The sequence below is a fragment of the Mesoplodon mirus genome, assembly GCF_964341445.2.
Source record: "Mesoplodon mirus genome assembly, chromosome: 6".
NCBI lineage: Eukaryota > Metazoa > Chordata > Mammalia > Artiodactyla > Ziphiidae > Mesoplodon > Mesoplodon mirus.
This window is the reverse complement of record NC_138982.1, coordinates 65,439,416-65,459,045: the sequence shown is the minus strand read 5'-3', so window position 1 is coordinate 65,459,045 and position 19,630 is coordinate 65,439,416.

The window sequence follows — 19,630 nt, the reverse complement described above, 5'->3', positions numbered from 1 at the left end:
TTGTTATTGTAGGTCTTTTCCTTCTCTTGTGTTTCTTGCCTAGAGATGTTTCTTTGGCATTTGTTGTAAAGCTGGTTTGCTGGTGCTGAACTCTCTCAGCTTTTGCTTGTCTGTAATATTTTAATTTCTCTGTCAAATCTGAATGAGATCCTTGCTGGATAGAGTAATCTTGGTTGCAGGTTTCTCTCCTTCATCACTTTAAATATGTCCTGCCAGTCCCTTCTGGCTTGCAGAGTTTCTGCTGAAAGATCAGATGTTAACCTTATGGGGATTCCCTTGTGTATTATTTGTTGTTTTTCCCTTGCTGCTTTTAATATGTCTTCCTTGTATTTAATTTTTGACAGTTTGATTAATATGTGTCTTGGCGTATTTCTCCTTGGATTTATCCTATATGGGACTCTCTGTGCTTCCTGGACTTGATTAACTATTTCTTTTCCCATATTAGGGAAGTTTTCAACTATAATCTCTTCACATATTTTCTCAGTCCCTTTCTTTTTCTCTTCTTCTTCTGGAACCCCTATAGTTCGAATGTTGGTGCGTTTAGTGTTGTCCCAGAGGTCTCTGAGACTGTCCTCAGTTCTTTTCATTCTTTTTTCTTTATTCTGCTCTGCAGTAGTTATTTCCACTATTTTATCTTCTATGTCACTTATCCCTTCTTCTGCCCCAGTTTTTCTGCTCTTGATCCCAACTAGAATATTTTTAATTTCATTTATTGTGTTGTTCATCGTTGCTTGTTTCATCTTTAGTTCTTCTAGGTCATTGTTAAATGTTTCTTGCATTTTGTCTATTTCAAATATTTTGGATCATCTTTACTATCTTTATTCTGAATTCTTTTTTAGGTAGACTGCCTATTTCCTCTTCATTTGTTAGGTCTGGTGGGTTTTTATCTTGCTCCTTCATCTACTGTGTGGTTTTCTGTCTTCTCATTTTGCTTATCTTACTGTGTTTGGGGTCTCCTTTTTGAAAGCTGCAGGTTTGTTGTTCCTGTTGTTTTTGGTGTCTGTCCCCAGTGGCTAAATTTGGTTCAGTGGGTTGTGTAGGCCTCCTGGTGGAGGGGACTAGTGCCTGTGTTCTGGTGAATGAGGCTGGATCTTGTCTTTCTGGTGGGTATGTCTTCGTCTGTTGGTGTGTTTTGGGGTGTCTGTGGACTTGTTATGATTTTAGGCAGCCTCTCTGCTAATGGATGGGATTGTGTTCCTGTCTTGCTAGTTGTTTAGCATAGGGTTTCCAGCAGTGTAGCTTGCTGGTCGTTGAGTGAAGCTGGGTGCTGGTGTTGAGATGGAGATCTCTGGGAAATTTTTGCTGTTTGATATTATGTGGAGCTGGGAGATCTCTTGTGGACCAGTGTCCTGAAGTTGGCTCTCCCACCTCAGAGGCACAGCACTGATTCCTGGCTGCAGCATCAAGAGCCTTTCATCCACACGGCTCAGAAAAAAATGGAGAAAATTAGAAAGAAAGAAAAAGAAAGAAAGAAAGAGAGAAGGGAAGGAGGGAGGGAGGCAGGGAGGGAGGAAGGAAGGAGGGAAGGAAAGAAAGAAAGAAGATAAAATATAATAAAGTAAGATAAAATAAAATAAAGTTATTAAAATAAAAAATAATTAGGAAAAAAAATTTGTAAAAGAAACAACAACAACAACAACAAAATGGATGGATAGAACCCTAGGACAGATGGTGGAAGCAAAGCTATACAGACAAAATCTCACATAGAAGCATATACATACACACTCACAAAAGGGAAAAGGGGAAAAAATAATAAATTTTGAGTCCACCTCCTCAATTTGGGATGATTCGTTGTCTATTCATGTATTTCACAGATGCAGGGTACATCAAGTTGATTGTGGAGCTTTAATCCACTGCTTCTGAGGCTGCTGGGAGAGATTTCCCTTTCTCTTCTTTGTTCTCATAGCTCCCTGGGCTCAGCTTTGGATTTGGCCCCGCCTCTATGTGTAGGTCACCAGGGGGCCTCTATTCTTTGCTCAGACAGGTCTGGTTTAAAGGGGCAGCTGCTTTGGGGACTCTGCCTCACTTAGGCCAGGGGGAGGGAGGGGTACGGAGTGTGGGGCGAGCCTGTGGCGGCAGAGGCTGGTGTGATGTTGCACCAGCCTGAGGTGCGCAGTGATATATTCTCACGGGGAAGTTGTCCCTGGAAACTGGGACCCTGGCAGTGGCGGGCTGCACAGGCTCCCAGGAAGGGCCTTGTGGATAGTGACTTGTGCTCGCACACAGGCTTCTTGGTGGAGGCAGCAAGCAGCCTTAGCATCTCATGCCCATCTCTGGGGTCTTCGCTGTTAGCCATGGCTCGAGCCCCTCCCTGGAGCTCCTTTAAGCAGTGCTCCTAATCCTCTCTCCTGGCGCACCAGGAAACACAGAGGGAAGAAAACGTCTCTTGCCTCTTTGGCAGGTCCAGACATTTCCTCGGACTCCCTCCCGGCTAGCTGTGGTGCACTAACCCCCTGCAGGCTGTGTTCATGCTGCCAACCCCAGTCCTCTCCCTGCTCTCCAACTGAAGCCCGAGCCTCAGCTCCCAGCCCCGCCCGCCCCGGCTGGTGAGCTGACAAGCCTCTTGGGCTGGTAACTGCTGGTCGGCACCGAACCTCTGGGGGGAATCTCTCCACTTTGCCCTCCACACCCCTGTTGCTGTGCTCTCCTCCATGGCTCAGAAGCTTTCCCCCTCCGCCACCTGCAGTCTCCGCCCGCTAAGCGGCTTCTAGTGTGTGGAAACGTTTCCTCCTTCGCAGCTCCCTCCCACGGGTGCAGGTCCCGTCCCTATCCTTTTGTCTCTGTTTATTCTTTTTTCTTTTGCCCTACCCAGGTACGTGGGGAGTTTCTTGCCTTTTGGGATGTCTGAGGTCTTCTGCCAGCATTCAGTAGGTGTTCTGTAGGAGTTGTTCCACGTGTAGATGTATTTCTGGTGTATCTGTGGGGAGGAAGGTGATCTCTGCATCTCACTCTTCTGCCATCTTCCCCTAGTCTCATAGCACATGATTTTAAAATGTACTAGTTCATTCCTACAAATAATTATTTAAAAAATAGATATACATTCATAACTTGGTAAATAATATTTTATAATTTTTTCCAAACAGAAAAATAATGTAATTTTTATGAAAAGCTCTGACTTTTACAACTTTTAGAAATACCTTATATTATAGGTAATACTAGTTTAAATGATTTGAAAAAGTTATAAATTGTGCAGTCTTTGAAGTATAATGATTATATCAGCATCTGAAAGTTAGGAATCTCTGATTCCTAGTCAGTTTTGCCATTATTTGTGGTTCCATGCTTAACTCAAGTGATATTATAACTAGGTAGATACTCAAGGGGTTGTTAAGATATGTATGTTTGGAAAATATTTTGAAGGTTACGAGTAACCACATTGTGTAAAACATTGTAAAGATAAACTGATTATAAAACAAAGAACCTGACAGGTAAAGAACTACTCACATTCAGCAAAATATTATTTAGCATCTTGAATTGGATTCCAGTAATAATAATAAACAGATACATATTATTTCAGTGCATATTTTTTCATTTTTTGAAGCATGGGAATGAGAAATGACAATTCTCAAGCCTAACAATGGTTACATAAAATACTTAAATATTCCTTAAGAAAAGTTCATTGCATTAATCTTTCTCATTTGCATTAAAGATTGCAGTGTAAGTTCAACAAAGATTAAATGTTTTTGCCCCTAAAGTTCTGTAACTTTTACAGATATAGTGTATAGAAAAGGTAAAAAGTTAAAACATTTATTTAAAAAAATACAAAAGCATCTCACAAATGTGTTCATAATATAACTGCTATTTCAGCTCATATGAAGCAGGACAAAAAAGTGTTAAACTAGGTATAAGTAAACAAACAAAAGAACCAGGATTTTAAACATGAAGATATTATTTGATAAAGCTAAATCAAATGAATTAACAACACATTTGTGTATATATTTATGTAATTTAAAATGTTTTCAATTAATGTACAGTCTAAGGGAAATTGAATATCTACCAAAGTGTGGATATTATATAAAATCCAAGCAAATGAGATCCATCTATTCCAATGAGCTTCTAAACAATTTGAGTATAAATCAGAGAACAGGTCAAGTAATCAATGTTTTAGGGTCTGTTAAACCTGCAGACATCATTCCCTCTTAGCCTTGATGTTACGATCTGTATCTATCATTATTATTTTTTTAATTTTAATTTTACTTACTTATCTTTTTGTTCCACGGAGGAAATTCTCAGGACACTGCAGGTTATTAGGTTTTCCCTAATCTATTTATTTACACCAAGAAGTGTAAGGAGAAAAAATCACTAAGCAAAATAACTTTAAGCAGGAAATTATCTACTTATTTATTTTTAGTGACCACATGAAGCATTTTTTTTTCTTTCACTTCCAGGAAAGGGTTCAGTGAAATTGGCCTACCTATAGTCAGTCAATAGTGATAATGTGTTGATCTCATCTTTTCTATGAGAAAGAAAATAATTATATGGAAGTTCTAGAGGTTTCAAGCCATATTTGGTAATTTTCCCTAAGATCCTCCATACAACTAATAAATCAATCTAGCTAAAGTTTAAAAGAAAAGTTGATGGTTCTTTGCTTTAAAAGAATTGACAGTAACAATTGTGCAATGAAATAAATATTTCTGTTTTTGTTGTATTGTCCCTGAAACATTTTAGTCTTGCTCTACATGCTTGAGAAAAATGCAGGGCAATGAGAAAATGGTCTAAAAGAGAAGAGGAAAGCCTCCGTATAATAAGACCAAACTCAACAATTTATTCATACCCAGTTAGTGTTTCCTATAACTCTAATATTAAAGGCTTACAAATACCACCACCACAAGGCTATTGTGTTTTTGTGTGTCTAAGTGTTTCTGTGTATGTTCACATATATAAGACTGGTGTCAAGTACTAAATAAACAGTTTTTATTTGGGTATTGTTCACTTAGTTATTTTTTAATGAAAATGTGACCAAAATAAAGCCAAAAGATGTACATGGAATATTCTGTGGAGTACTTTTTGCTTCTCATCTCAAGGGAAGATAAAAAATAATTATAGTAGATTGACCTATTAATATCTGCTTAAATAGATGCATAGTTAGTGTGCATAACTTTTACTATTCTTCAGGGAAAAATAGCATAAGATAAACCTACTGTGTGGTAATTATTCATCTATTTAAAAATAACATTTTGGTGGCAGGAATGAAATATTTCTCATTATCGTATGAAAATAGAGTAGATTTTAGAAAGTTTGCAATCAAGAAAGTGACCCCCAAAATCAATAGAAATAGGTTTATTTTATTGATAACCTAAGCATATTAGTCCTGAGATTTTTTTGTGTAAGATGTTTCTATATTAAACATAATAGTAGAATTTTTGTCTGCTTATGATGTACCAAACTTTCTTTTCAGTGTTTTGCATTAATGTTCACGATTGAGTGTCACAACATCCTTACAGAGTATATGTTCTTAACATCCCTAATTTAAAGATGAGAAAAAAGCACATTAAAAAAAAAAAAAAAACTTTCCTACTTTCATACAATCACACAGCTAGAAATTACAGAGCTGGTTCCAGTAATGGCAGAGTAGCTTATATCAAAATAAGCCCCCTGCAGAAAACATTACCAACTGTTGGGCAAATATTAAAAAAAAAATCATATTTAAAGGCACTGAAGTGTGACCAAAGGCTCACAGATATAGGAAAGAATTTAACCCCTGAACGAGAAAGGACTTAATTTGGGTGAGATCTTCATTTATACAGCTTTTCCCCTTAGGGCACTTCTTAGTCCCTATTGAGCAGAACACAGCAGAAAGTTACACTCTTACTGGCCTGAGAAATATGTGACATTAAGAGAGACTGGAAAGTGAAAGGGACGTTGGGATATGAGAGAGCCATAAATGGATAAGCCAAAAATATGTATATAAATTTCCTTAGTTTTTTTTTATTGACCTCAGAACTTCCGACAAGATTCCAAAGAGCAGAGGTAGAAAATCACAGCGGGAAGGCTTAAAGACCTAAGCAGAGATTTCAGCTGCTTCTCAGTGCAGTTTGGAGTTAAGTCTTGACAACATAGAGAAATGTGCCAAATACCTTGAACTTTCCATTAATCCTCCAGGAGGGCTGCACGTTATGACTAACATATTATCCTTAGGATTAGGCACAATTTTTAAAAATTTTATTTTATATTGGAGTATAGTTGATTTATAATGTGTTAATTTCAGGTGTACAGGTGTACAACAAAGTGATTCAGTTATACATGTACATATAGCTATTCTTTTTCAGATTATTTTCTCATTTAGGTTATTACAGAATATTGAGTAGCGTTCCCTGTGCTATACAGTAGGTCCTTGTTGATTATCTCTTTTATATCTAGTAGTGTGTATATGTTAATCCCAACCTCTTAAGTTATCTCTCTCCCCCACCACATTTCCCCTTTGGTAACCATAAGTTTGTTTTTGAAGTTTGTGTGTCTGTTTCTGTTTTGTAAGTAAGTTCATTTTTATCATTTTTGTTTTTTAGATTCCACATATAAGTGGTATCATATGATATTTGTCTTTCTCTGCTTGACTTATTTCACTTAGTATGATAATCTCTAGGCCCATCCATGTTGCTGCAGATGGCATTATTTCATTCTTTTTTATGGCTGAGTAATATTCCATTGTATATGTGTGCCGCATTTCTTTATCCATTTCTCTGTCGATGCACATTTAGATGGCTTCCGTGGCTTTACATGGCTATTGTAAATAGTGCTGCTGTGAACATTAGGGTGCCTGTATCTTTTCAAATTAGGGTTTTCTCTGGATATATGCTCAGGAGTGGGATTGCTAAAAAAAAATTAAAAAATAGAGTTACTAAAGCACAAAATTTAAATACTCTCACACTACAAAGTATCAAATCAAATATCTACAAATTTAAAGTGATCTCCTGGTTATTTCACTGTCCATTACCACAAGACTCAATATTCAGAGGAAAGTTACAAAATCAAAATATCATATCATGACATATCATCCAGTATGTAATTGAAATGTACTGGGGATGAGAATAAAGAGAAAATGTAATCCAGAATCAGAAGAAAAGGTCAGTATATGAAAACAAATACAATTAGAACAGATGTTGACATAACTATAAAATAAGCTTAAGATTCTATAGTAATGTAGGAAATAATGGATGAAGAAATGGGAAATTTCATGTAAAATTAAGAAAGTGTAAAAGGGGATCAAATGGAAATTTTATAACTGAAAAATAAACTATCTGAAATTAAAAAAATTACTAGATGGGATTAACAGCACATTGGACATCCCACAAGAAAGAATTAGTAAATATGAAGTCAAATTAACTGAAATCATCTAAGCTTAAGCTCAGAAAGGAAAAATAAATAAATAAGTCAAAGAGATTTAATAAGCAGTGGGATAGTCCAACACACATCTAATTCCAGTCTCCAAAAGAGAAGGAAGTGAAAATAGGAAAGAATGTATTTAAGGAAAAAAATGTATTTAAAGAAATAGTGGCTGAAAATTTTCAAAATTTAATTAAAATATCAACCCACAGAAATAATAATACCAAGACATTATAAGGTAGTTGTTGGGTCTTCTGCAATCCTGTGTGTATTATGAGTAGAGATGCTGACTGACTTTGTTCCAGACTATTTTATCAAAGATGCTCGTATAGTGAACAGCTTTGGAAAACAGGCAGAGGTATCTTTCTCCAGAGCAAAGGGCAGGGTTTTTTTATTGGTTTGTTTTTTTATTTTTTTTGCCTACTACAATAAAAACAATGTACTCTTGTAATATAAAGGACAGGCAGGTTTATTGTCCATTATAGATGATTCAGATTCCCTAACCTGAGGGTTTATCTTCTGTAATGGAACCTAGATGTACAAGCATCTTCTCATCCTCTTTGAAACATCCTGTGGGAATTGGGACTCTGGGAACTCATGCAAATCCTGTATTCTGGCTACTCTGTTTGCTTTGAATCATACAGTCTTTTGCTCCTGATTGTGGTAGGCTAATATGTTAGCTGTAAGTAGGGTAAAATCTTATACCCTTCACATTTCTTTACAGTAGTCAGAATTCTAGAACCTGCAGTCAGAAAGAGAGTGGGGATAAAAGGGGGCAGGGGAAGGGAGAAGAGAGGGAGAGAAGGGAAAAGAAGAGAAGGAGGAACAAAAAGAAAAAAAGGATCAAAATCACAGCAGATTACATTAATTTTCAAACTAGGAAAGACTAAGCATCATGTATTCAAGAAGCACTAGGTAGATACCAAATGCCTTGACTCAGATTAAGACCAATGTTTATTAATTGCCTGTCAGAGTTGTGTTCAGTTTCTGGCACTTTGATTTGGGGAAGATATGAAAAAATGTTGGGACCAAAATGTTGATAAGATTGTTTTATGAAAAGCAGTTGAAAGCCTGCATGCATGTACTTTGGAGAAGAGAAGAATGAGAAGAGACATGAGACAGGTCTATGTATGTTTGAAGGATCATTTTGCAAATGTGGTAATAAAAAAATATTCTGTTCCCTCTGGATAAAACTAGGACAAATAAGTTGAAACTAAAGACATACTTGAGCTGACCATAGCTCTTTTTGATGAATAGGGCTGCTCATGGCTGGAATAAGCTGTCCTGGAGTAGAACAAGTTCCCTTTTCTAGAAGAATGGCCATTTATCAGCCACAATTCTAGTTTAAACTCTAATACTATGTTCATGCATGAACGATTAATGATAATGCCACCATTACTGCATCTGTAACACAATTTTAAGAAAGTGATCAGATTTGAAGGTCACTTGCATCTCTAACCATTCTATGAATTTCCAGACACATAGAGAAACAAAGGTGATAATCAAGGATAGACTTTAAATATCAATTTGCTGGGTCACTATAATTAGAATTTAGACACCAGACTTCTAAATCAAAGATAGGAATGGTGTCAGAAAGATGATGTCTTTTTTCTCTCTCTATTTTTAATATGTTTGTTAAACCTATCCCAGCGTTTTAAAATATGTTAAATATTAATCTCAACAGGCTGCTATTAATTATTATACTTTGAATGAGTTTCATGGTACAGCAATTATTTGAACTAAACTATTCGTTGGACACTAGCAGGCAGGATGGAGTTAGGACATGGCTATATATGAAGTGGGATGAGACCCATAAACTTAGAATGCTAAGTTTGCTTTCTGCTGAGGGAATGATAACATCTGAATATCAACTGTGACATGTGGTATTCCAAGGAATGGATTTCTGAGTGAAGAGCTGGAAAGAAAATTTACCACTCATATTTCATTTCTCTAATCTCATGAAAGAAAAACAGAATTGATGTGAAACTGATTTGTTGGCTTGATTTTTGTCATAGCTCTGCTAATGCAATATTCCACAAGGAAAATTCTTTCACTGCAGCTAAGGAGGTGTCTGTGTATTATTAGAGGAGTAAAACATGATTTTACTAATCCTCCTTTGTATTATACCCTTAAAATATGAACAGCTAAAATAAAATTGTTTGTATTGCAAGAGACTTGACCATTGAAAAATGCTAATTCAGACAGTACTGGAGAGTTTTTTGATTACTTGGTTTTACAACTTCTGTTTTATTATTATTATTTTTAATCTAACTCATCATGTTAATTATGTTCAGAGGAAGACATTTGAATATTCTCAGCATGAGCTTATATTTATATTACCAAAAATAAAAATCACTTTAAGTTACAACAATGTTTGACAGTTCATACACATTCAACAAGAGCAGAAAGATGTCTCATAAAGCCTTGGTTTTGTTGCAAAGTTACATGTACCCTGAATTTATTTTAACAGCTTTAGAGAAATAGATATGGTCTCTCTAATAGATAAATTGAGCTATATTATATTCTTATAAACAATTTCCTACAAAATGAAATGCGACATTCCTCATGCCATCTCAAACTCTGGGTCATGGCCATCTATGGCATCAGTTAAACACATACATTGATGTAAATGATATTTTTTTTATTATATAAATACATTTGTAAAATCCATAAAATAGAATATAAATTAAATAATTTTAAAAATAAGAAGGAAAGCAAATATAAAGGAAGCCAAGAAGTGGGCAAAAATTTAACTGGACGTTTAATAAACTTGAGAAATGGCAACATATATTGTCAAAGCTTCTTGCTTCAAACAGAACTGGAGAGTGTTCTGTGAGATAGCAATGTGATAACTCTCAAGCAGAGGATCAGAGCAGACAGAATGAAACCCTAATGAATGGTTTATTTCAACCATGGAAGAATCAGAAAATAGATGTCAATCTTACATATAGTCTTTCAACAAATAAAATGGTTATTAAGTGTCTACCATATGCCAAGAACTATTCTCAATGCTGGGCATAAAACAAGGAAAAACCAGACACGTTCTCTGGCTTTCGTGGATCCTACATTCTAGTGGGTAGGTAAAATGCAAAAGAAAAATAAATAAATGGAAAAGCATTCTTCTAAAGAAGACATACAGATGGCCAAGAGGCACATGAAAAGCTGCTCAACATCACTAATTATTAGAGAAATGCAAATCAAAACTACGATGAGGTATCACTTCACACTGTTTAGAATGGGCATCATTAGAAAATCTACAAAAAACAAATGCTGGTGGGGGTGTGGAGAAAAGGGAACCCTCTTGCACTGTTGGTGGGAATGTAAATTGATACAGCCACTATGGAGAATAGTATGGATGTTCCTTAAAAATCTAAAAATAGAATTATCATATGGCCCAGCAATCCCACTATTGGGCATATACTCAGAGAAAACCATAATTCCAAAAGACACATGCACCCCAATGTTCATTGCAGCATTATTTACAATAGCCAGGACATGGAAGGAACCTAAATGCCCATCAACAGACAAATGGATAAAGAAGTTATTGTACATATATACAATGGAATATTACTCTGCCATAAAAAGAAACAAAAATTGGTCATTTGTAGAGACTTGGATGGACCTAGAGACTGTCACACAGAGTGAAGTCAGAAAGAGAAAAACATACCGTATATTAATGCATATATGTGGAATCTAGAAAAATGGTACAGATGAACTGGTTTGCAAGGGAGAAATAGAGACACAGATATAGAGAACAAATATATGGACACCAAGGGGGGAAAGCCAGGGAGGGGAGTGGTGGGATGAATTGGGAGATTGAAATTGACCTATATAGACTAATATATATATATAATAGATAACTAATAAGAACCTGCTGTATACAAATTAAATAAAATAAAATTCAAATAAAAAAAGGCATCCTTACCTAACAAAATTCCATCTAGATAGGTGCTATAAATATACTTTAAGCAGGCTAAGAAGGTAGAGCATGATATGGGAATCAAGGAAGACCTCTCTAAGAAAGTGACTTCTGAGCAAAGACGCAAAGTGATTGTGCTGTCATGTAGACATATGTGAGAAGTGTTCTAGGCAATAACAGTAGTAGATGCCAAGGTGGGATAAATATCTGAGAAAGATTATGGGATGGCAGAGGGCAGAGTACCTAGAGTTCCATGATCATAAGGATTGTGTCAAAGAAATCCAAGAGAAAGTTACGCATAGCGGATAAATAGGACCTTCTATGTTATGGAAAGCATTGGAAATGTTATTTTAAATTATTGAGAAGCCATTAGAGGCCTAAGTGTCTGTGTGTAAGGGGAGAATTTACATTAATAGAGATCACCACTGGATACAGCCTAAAAATGGACAAAAAAAGATTTATTAGGAGGCTACAGCATTAGTTCAAATGAAGTGTGATGGTGTATTGGTCTAAGGTGGAAATAATTAAAAGTAGTCTAATTCTGGAATTAATTTGGAAATAACTCTGACAGGGTTTGATAACATTTTGTATATGGAGCGTGGGAGAAAGGATTCCAGGGTGGCTCCAAGTTTTTTGATCTGAGAAAATTGGTCATGATAATCACTAATTTAATAAACACTAGAAGAAGCAAGTTTGGAGGAGGAGATCGGGAATTTGGTTTTGGACAGTGTTAGATGTGAGATGCCTATGAGACATTCAGGAAGAGATAGAAAATGTGACATTGAAATGTGAGTCAGGATATAGGGTAAAATATCATGACTAAGGATATATATTTGAGAGTCATCATAATAGGCATTGCATTTAAGGTCATGTAGCTGGATGAAATCCTGTGCAGAGTATGTTAAAATAAAGAAGAGAAGCGGTCAGAGAGCATTGAGCCCAGGTGCATCCAGTGTTTGGGTGGCCAGGAACATTCCAACAGAGGTGAATCAGGAAATAGCCAGTGAAATAGGAGAAAAACTAGGAGAAGCACAAGGGCATTTGTCTCAGATATTTACTATGAGAACCTAGTTGATCTCCTGGAAGTAAAACTCAACAAAATGATCATCCGATATGCTGTGTGGAGACGGATTCAATGGATCCAGTGAAAACAGAAATGAGACAGGAGGCCACTTCATTTGCTCAGGTGGCCTATCTCAGCAAGATAACCTGAAGCAAAAATCAGAATGAAGGAAATAATGTAAATAAAATCACAGTTAATGAAGTATTTCAAAAATATATTTTTAAAAAACAACAAACAACATGAGCTCAAGTGTGGTTTTGCTAGAACAAAAGTGGAAAAATCCTTACAAAAGGAAAGGATGATTGATTGTGCCAAGTGATTCTAAGATCAAGAAAATGAGGAAAAGCTTTTAATTTGACAGCAAAGAAATCATCCGTAACATTCATATGCATTGGTTTAGAAAAATTATAGGTATGGAAGCCTGAAAGGAGAAGAAATGATGAGAAGGGGCTTAAACTCTCCCTAAAAGGACCCATCCTTATATCAACTCAGAATAGCCACTGAATCATCGAAGTGTCCTACTGCTGAAATGATGATAGTCACTCTTTCTGAACTCTATCCTGAGCTAAATATTCTGGTATTCTCAGATTCACAGGTTTATTCAATGGATATTCAGCCTCAAAAGTTATATCAAATGCTAAACACTTTTCTGGATGTTTCATGAGGCCATTTGAGAAAGTAATGACTGGATAGAAATAGAATCGCATGAAAAGCTTTAAAATTGCAGATCCTTAGACTCTACAAAGAGAGATTTTCAACTGGCCTGCAAATAGGGACAGACATTGGTAACTTAAAAATCTCTAGAGAACACATTTAGAGAGTCTGTCTTGTGAATCAATAGTAAGAACAAAAAGAGAGGAGGAATGAGAATGACATTTATTAAATGCTGTGTGTTAGCATTGTGCTAGATGTTTTATATGTTTATATTCTACTTTACATATGAGAAAACCCAGGACATATTTGAGAGCTGAAGCAATACTTCTCAAAACCTGATGGCCTTTGAAGCCCATAAAAATTAAAATTATCTGATGCTATAATCTCTATCTTGCATTTTAAACTTGGTTCACATCTGACTTTTATTATTTTGGTTTGTACTAAACTTCACAGCAGTCTTCTTCCTCTTTTTCTTTTGGCCTGAAGCACAGATAAATCCTCGAGTCCATATGCTAGATACACATGTGATGAAGGCTTTATGAGGAATATTATGCGAAATTAAAATAAACAAACAAAAAATACAACATTGTATTTGTACCAAGCTGCTCTTGCTCTGCTGCTGGCAGATTTTTTAAATGCCCAAGTTGTAACATAAAAACAGCCATTTGAAGCCAACTATTCAATTAAACTCTTTTTCTTGAGAAAATTTAACATTCACTGTCTTTTAAAACGTAGCTGATTATGAACAAAAAATTATGAAAATTAGACTAAAATCTGCATTTCTTTTTTCTCTGATTTTCAAATCTTTAGCTATAAGGCTGCTCACATAATACAATGGAATTCACAGTACAATGTTTAAGACTATTGGCAAAAATTGTATTTTTACAATGAATAAATATTTTTAGACAAAGTCAAGAAAAAAAAGAAGAAAAAGAAAAAAGAAAGCAAGGTAAAACTAGGAGGGAGATTGGAACATTAAGTATATGCTATTAAATCCAATACACTTTCTTGAACAGTGTAACAAACTTAGAACTAAGCTTTTCAGCAGCCAATGCAAACAGAACTTTATCACTCTGTTTATTAATAGTACCATTAAGATAAAAGCAAACAAGATGTTCCATATAAGAATAGTATGCCTGGTCCTAAGACGAGAGGGAAATTTCTCCTGAGAACTCTTGTAGTGAACACTGTGTAATATAGTAAACAATTTGAACTGAATTGTTACAGTAAGTTCAACAACGCATTTCATAGGTCTCTTTCTGGTAAAGTAGACTCATGGCATCAAGCCAAAGAAATTCAGTAAAAGTGATTCTTAGGGAGACTAACACAATACAGAAAATAGCTTCTGTACTTTCTTTCTTAATTGAGTTCTAAATTAAATCCTCAGATTACAGCAGTGCTGAATGTCAGAAGAACCATGATTAAATGTCATCTGTGCCGCAGGTATTATAGAGGCAAGACTTATAAATATGCACTCTGCTAAGTATGAGAAAAAATTTAGGATCACTATTAAAAATAACAAAGTATTAATAATTACACTTGGATTTCAGAATCATTTTATTATTTCAACTCACAAGAGAAAAAATATCCCTTAACTATTTTGGGTAGTTTCGGCTGGGACAGGTTAACAAGAGAAAGGCATGCAAATTTATTTCATATTTTTTGGTGACACAGGAGGCTTCATGAGGAAATTAAGACCTGAGGAAGCAACTGCACCAGAAAATTTTTATGCTAGGTTTAATGAAGAATGGAAAATCGTGGAAAAGAAAAAATTGTGTAGAGCTAAGGGAGTGTGAACTAAGTGTAGCAGTCTGGGTAAACAGCATGGCCTATTGTTTTAGATTACTCTCCCTGTCTTTCTTTGGAGTTTGCTCCTTTCCTCTAGGAGTAGGGAGGGTATCTCTCATCTGAAGGTGAGAATATTTGAATATTCTGAGAATATTTGAAATTTCTACAACTTCATATAGGTGTTATTTGATAAAGTATTTTCCTTTTGTTACTTTTATTGACTCCATGATACAATTTTGAGTTTTGATGTGAGGGTATCAGAGATACCATACCACAAGTTGAAATAAAATACTGTGTTTTATTATGTACTCAATGTTAATTGGCTATAAAATATGCATTATAAGAAGGAAGTAATTGCAAATTATTTTAGTACTAGATTTGCAACCTGAAAATAAATATTACGAAATTTTGACCCAGGAAAATTGTACACTTGTTTGTATTATTCAGTCTTTTTTTTTTACAATTTTGACTGTGACAAAATACCAGTTCAAGTTACCAATTATACAATGCAGCTACTTTGGAAGATAGGAAACCAAAATCATTGACTTGCTAAGATATTTCTCTACTGTTTTATTTTCCTTATTTTTAAATATTTAATTGTGGTAGGTTGAATACATTAGCCATACATTTAAGCTGTTTACCGCTTTTATTTTTCCTGAGATAACTTTTTAAATTAGGAATGTTTTTCAAGTACGTACTTATGATTTAATATAAGCAGCTTCAAACAATATACTTTATTTTTATTTTTTGGTGTCTATTTGTATTTATTTATATTTTTCAACTTCTTTATTGGAGTATAATTGCTTTACAGTGGTGTGTTAGTTTCTGCTTTATAACAAAGTGAATCAGTTATACATATACATACGTTCCCATATCTCTTCCCTCTTGCATCTCCCTCCCTCCCACCCTCCCTATCCCACCCTTCTAGGTAGTCACAAAGCACCGAGCTGATGATCTCCCTGTGCTATGTGGCTGCTTCCCACTAGCTGTCTGTTTTACCTGTGGTAGTGTAAATATGTCTATGCCACTCTCTCACTTTGTCACAGCTTACCCTTCCCCCTCCCAATATCGTCAAGTCCATTCTCTAGTAGGTCTGTGTCTTTATTCCCGTCTTGCCCCTAGGTTCTTCATGACCATTTTTTTTTCTTTCTAGATTCTGTATATAAGTGTTAGAATACGGTATTTGTTTTTCTCTTTCTGACTTACTTCACTCCGTATGACAGACTCTAGGTCCATCCACCTCACTACAAATAACTCAATTTCATTTCCTTTTATGGCTGAGTAATATTCCATTGTATATATGTGTCATATCTTCTTTATCCATTCATCTGTTGATGGACACTTAGGTTGCTTCCATGTCCTGGCTATTGTAAATAGAGCTCCAATGAACATTTTGGTACATGACTCTTTTTGAATTCTGGTTTTCTCAGGGTATATGCCCAGCAGTGGGAGTGCTGGGTCGTATGGTAGTTTTAGTTTTTAAAGGAGCCTCCATACTGTTCTCCATAGTGGCTGTATCAATTTACATTCCCACCAATAGTGCAAGAGGGTTCCCTTTTCTCCACACCCTCGCCAGCATTTATTGTTGTAGATTTTGTTATGAGGGCCATTCTGACCAGTGTGAGATGATATCTCACTGTAGTTTTGATTTGCATTTCTCTAATGATTAATGATGTTGAGAATCATTTTATGTGTTTGTTGGCAGTCTGTATATCTTCTTTGGAGAAATGTCTATTTAGGTCTTCTGCCCATTTTCGGATTGGCTTGTTTTCTTGATATTGAACTGCATGAGCTGCTTGTAAATTTTGGAGATTAATCCTTTGTCAGCTGCTTCATTTGCAAATATTTTCTCCCATCCTGAGGGTTGTCTTTTCATCTCGTTTATTGTTTCCTTTGCTGTGCAAAAGCTTTTAGGTTCATTAGGTCCCAATTGTTTATTTTAATTTTTATTTCCATTTCTCTAGGAGGTGGTTCTAAAGGATCTTGCTGTGATTTATGTCATAGAGTATTGTGCCAATGTTTTCCTCTGAGAGTTTTATAGAGTCTGGCCTTACATTTAAGGCTTTAATCCATTTTGAGTTTATTTTTGTATATGGTGTTAGGGAGTGTTCTAATTTCATACTTTTACATGTATCTGTCCAGTTTTCCCAGCACCACTCATTGAAGAGGCTGTCTTTTCTCCAGTGTATATTCTTGCCTCCTTTATCAAAGATAAGGTGACCATATGTGTGTGAGTTTATTTCTGGCCTTTTAGTCCTGTTCCATTGATCTATCTTTCTGTTTTTGTGCCAGTACCATACTGTCTTGATTACTGTAGCTTTGTAGTATAGTCTGAAGTCAGGGAGCCTGAGTCCTCCAGCTCCATTTTTCGTTCTCAAGATTGCTTTGGCTATTCGGGGTCTTTTGTGTTTCCATACACATTGTGAAATTTTTTGTTCTAGTTCTGTGAAAAATGTCAGTGGTAGTTTGATAGGGATTGCATTGAATCTGTAGATTGCTTTGGGTAGTAGAGTCATTTTCACAATGTTGATTCTTCTAATCTAAGAACATGGTATATCTCTCCATCTATTTGTATCATCTTTAATTTCTTTCATCAGTGTCTTATAATTTTCTGCACACAGGTCTTTTATCTCCTTATGTAGGTTTATTCCTAGATATTTTATTCTTTTTGTTGCAATGGTAAATTGGAGTGTTTTCTTAATTTCATTTTCAGATTTTTCATCATTAGTGTATAGGAATGTTAGAGATTACTGTGCATTTATTTTGTATCCTGCTACTGTACCAAATTGATTGATTAGCTCTAGTAGTTTTCTGGTAGCATCTTTAGGATTCTCTATGTATAGTGTCATGTCATCTGCAAACAGTGACAGCTTTACCTCTTCTTTTCCGATTTGAATTCTTTTTATTTCTTTTTCTTCTCTGATTGCTGTGGCTAAAACTTCTAGAACTATGGTGAATAATAGTGGTGAGAATAGGCAACCTTGTCTCGTTCCTGATCTTAATGGAAATGGTTTCAGATTTCACCGTTGAGGACAATATTGGCTGTGGGTTTTCATATGGCCTTTATTGTGTTGAGGAAAGTTCCCTCTATGCCTCCTTCTGGAGGTTTTTTATCATAATTGGGTGTTGAATTTTGTCAAAAGCTTTCTCTGCATCTATTGAGATGATCATATGGTGTTTCTCCTTCCATTTGTTTATATGGTGTATCAGATTGATTGATTTGCATGTATTGCAGAATCTTTGTATTCCTGGAATAAACCCCACTTGATCATTGTGTATGATCCTTTTAATGTGTTGTTAGTTTATATTTGCTTGTATTTTGTTGAGGATGTTTGCATCTATGTTCATCAGAGTCATTGGCCTGTAGTTTTCTTTCTTTGTGACATCTTTGTCTGGTTTCAGTATGAGGGTCATGGTGGCCCAGTATAATGAGTTTGGGAGTGTTCCTCCTTCTGCTATATTTTCAAAGAGTTTGAGCAGGATAGGTGTTAGCTCTTCTCTAAATATTTGATAGAATTCGCTTGTGAAGCTTTTTGCTCCTGGGATGTTGTTTGTTGGAAGATTTTTAATCACAGTTTCAATTTCAGTGCTTGTGATTGGTCTGTTCATATTTTCTATTTCTTCCTGTTTCAGTCTAGGCACGTTGTGCATTTCTAAGAATTTGTCCATTTCTTCCAGGTTGTCCATTTTATTGGCATAGAGTTGCTTGTAGTAATCTCTCATGATCCTTTGTATTTCTGCAGTTTCAGTTCTTACTTCTTTTTCGTTTCTAATTCTATTGATTTGAGTCTTCTCCCTTTTTTTCTTGATGAGTCTGGCTAATGGTTTATCAATTTTGTTTGTCTGCTCAAAGAACCGGCTTTTAGTTTTATTGATCTTTGCTATCGTTTCCTTCATTTCTTTTTCATTTATTTCTGATCTGATCTTTATGATTCTTTCCTTCTGCTAACTTTGGAGTTCTTTTGTTCTTTCTCTAATTGCTTTAGGTGTAAGTTTAGGTTGTTTATTTGAGATGTTTCTTGTTTCTTAAGGTAGGATTATATTGCTATCAACTTCCCTCTTAGAACTGCTTTTGCTGCATCCCATAGTTTGTGGGTCATCTTGTTTTCATTGTCCTTTGTTTGTAGGTATTTTTTGATTTCCTCTTTGATTTCTTCAGTGATCCCTTCGTTATTAAGTAGTGTATTGTTTAGCCTCCATGTGTTTGTATTTTTTACAGATTTTTTCCTGTAATTGATATTTAGTCTCATAACGTTGTGGTCGGAAAAGATAGTTGATATAATTTCAGTTTTCTTAAATTTACCGAGACTTGATTTGTGACCAAAGATATGATCTATTCTGGAGAATATTCCATAACCACTTGAGAAGAATATGTATTCTGTTTTTTTTTTAATGGACTGTCCTATAAATATCAATTAAGTCCATCTTGTTTAATGTATCATTTAAAGCTTGTGTTTCCTTATTTATTTTCATTTTGGATAATCTGTCCATTGGTGAAAGTGGGGTGTTAAAATCCCCTACTATGAATGTGTTACTGTCAATTTCCCCTTTGATGGCTGTTAGTATTTGCCTTATGTATTGAGGTGCTCTTATGTTAGGTGCATAAGTATTTACAATTGTTATATCTTCTTCTTGGTTCGATCCCTTGATCATTATGTAGTGTCCTTATTTGTCTCTTCTAATAGTCTTTATTTTAAAGTCTATTTTGTCTGATATAAGAATTGCTACTCCAGCTTTCTTTTGGTTTTCATTTGCATGGAATATCTTTTTCCATCCCCTCACTTTTAGTCTGTATGTGTCTCTAGGTCTGAAGTGGGTCTCTTGTAGACAGCATATATATATGGGTCTTGTTTTTGTATCCATTCAGCCAGTCTATGTCTTTTGGT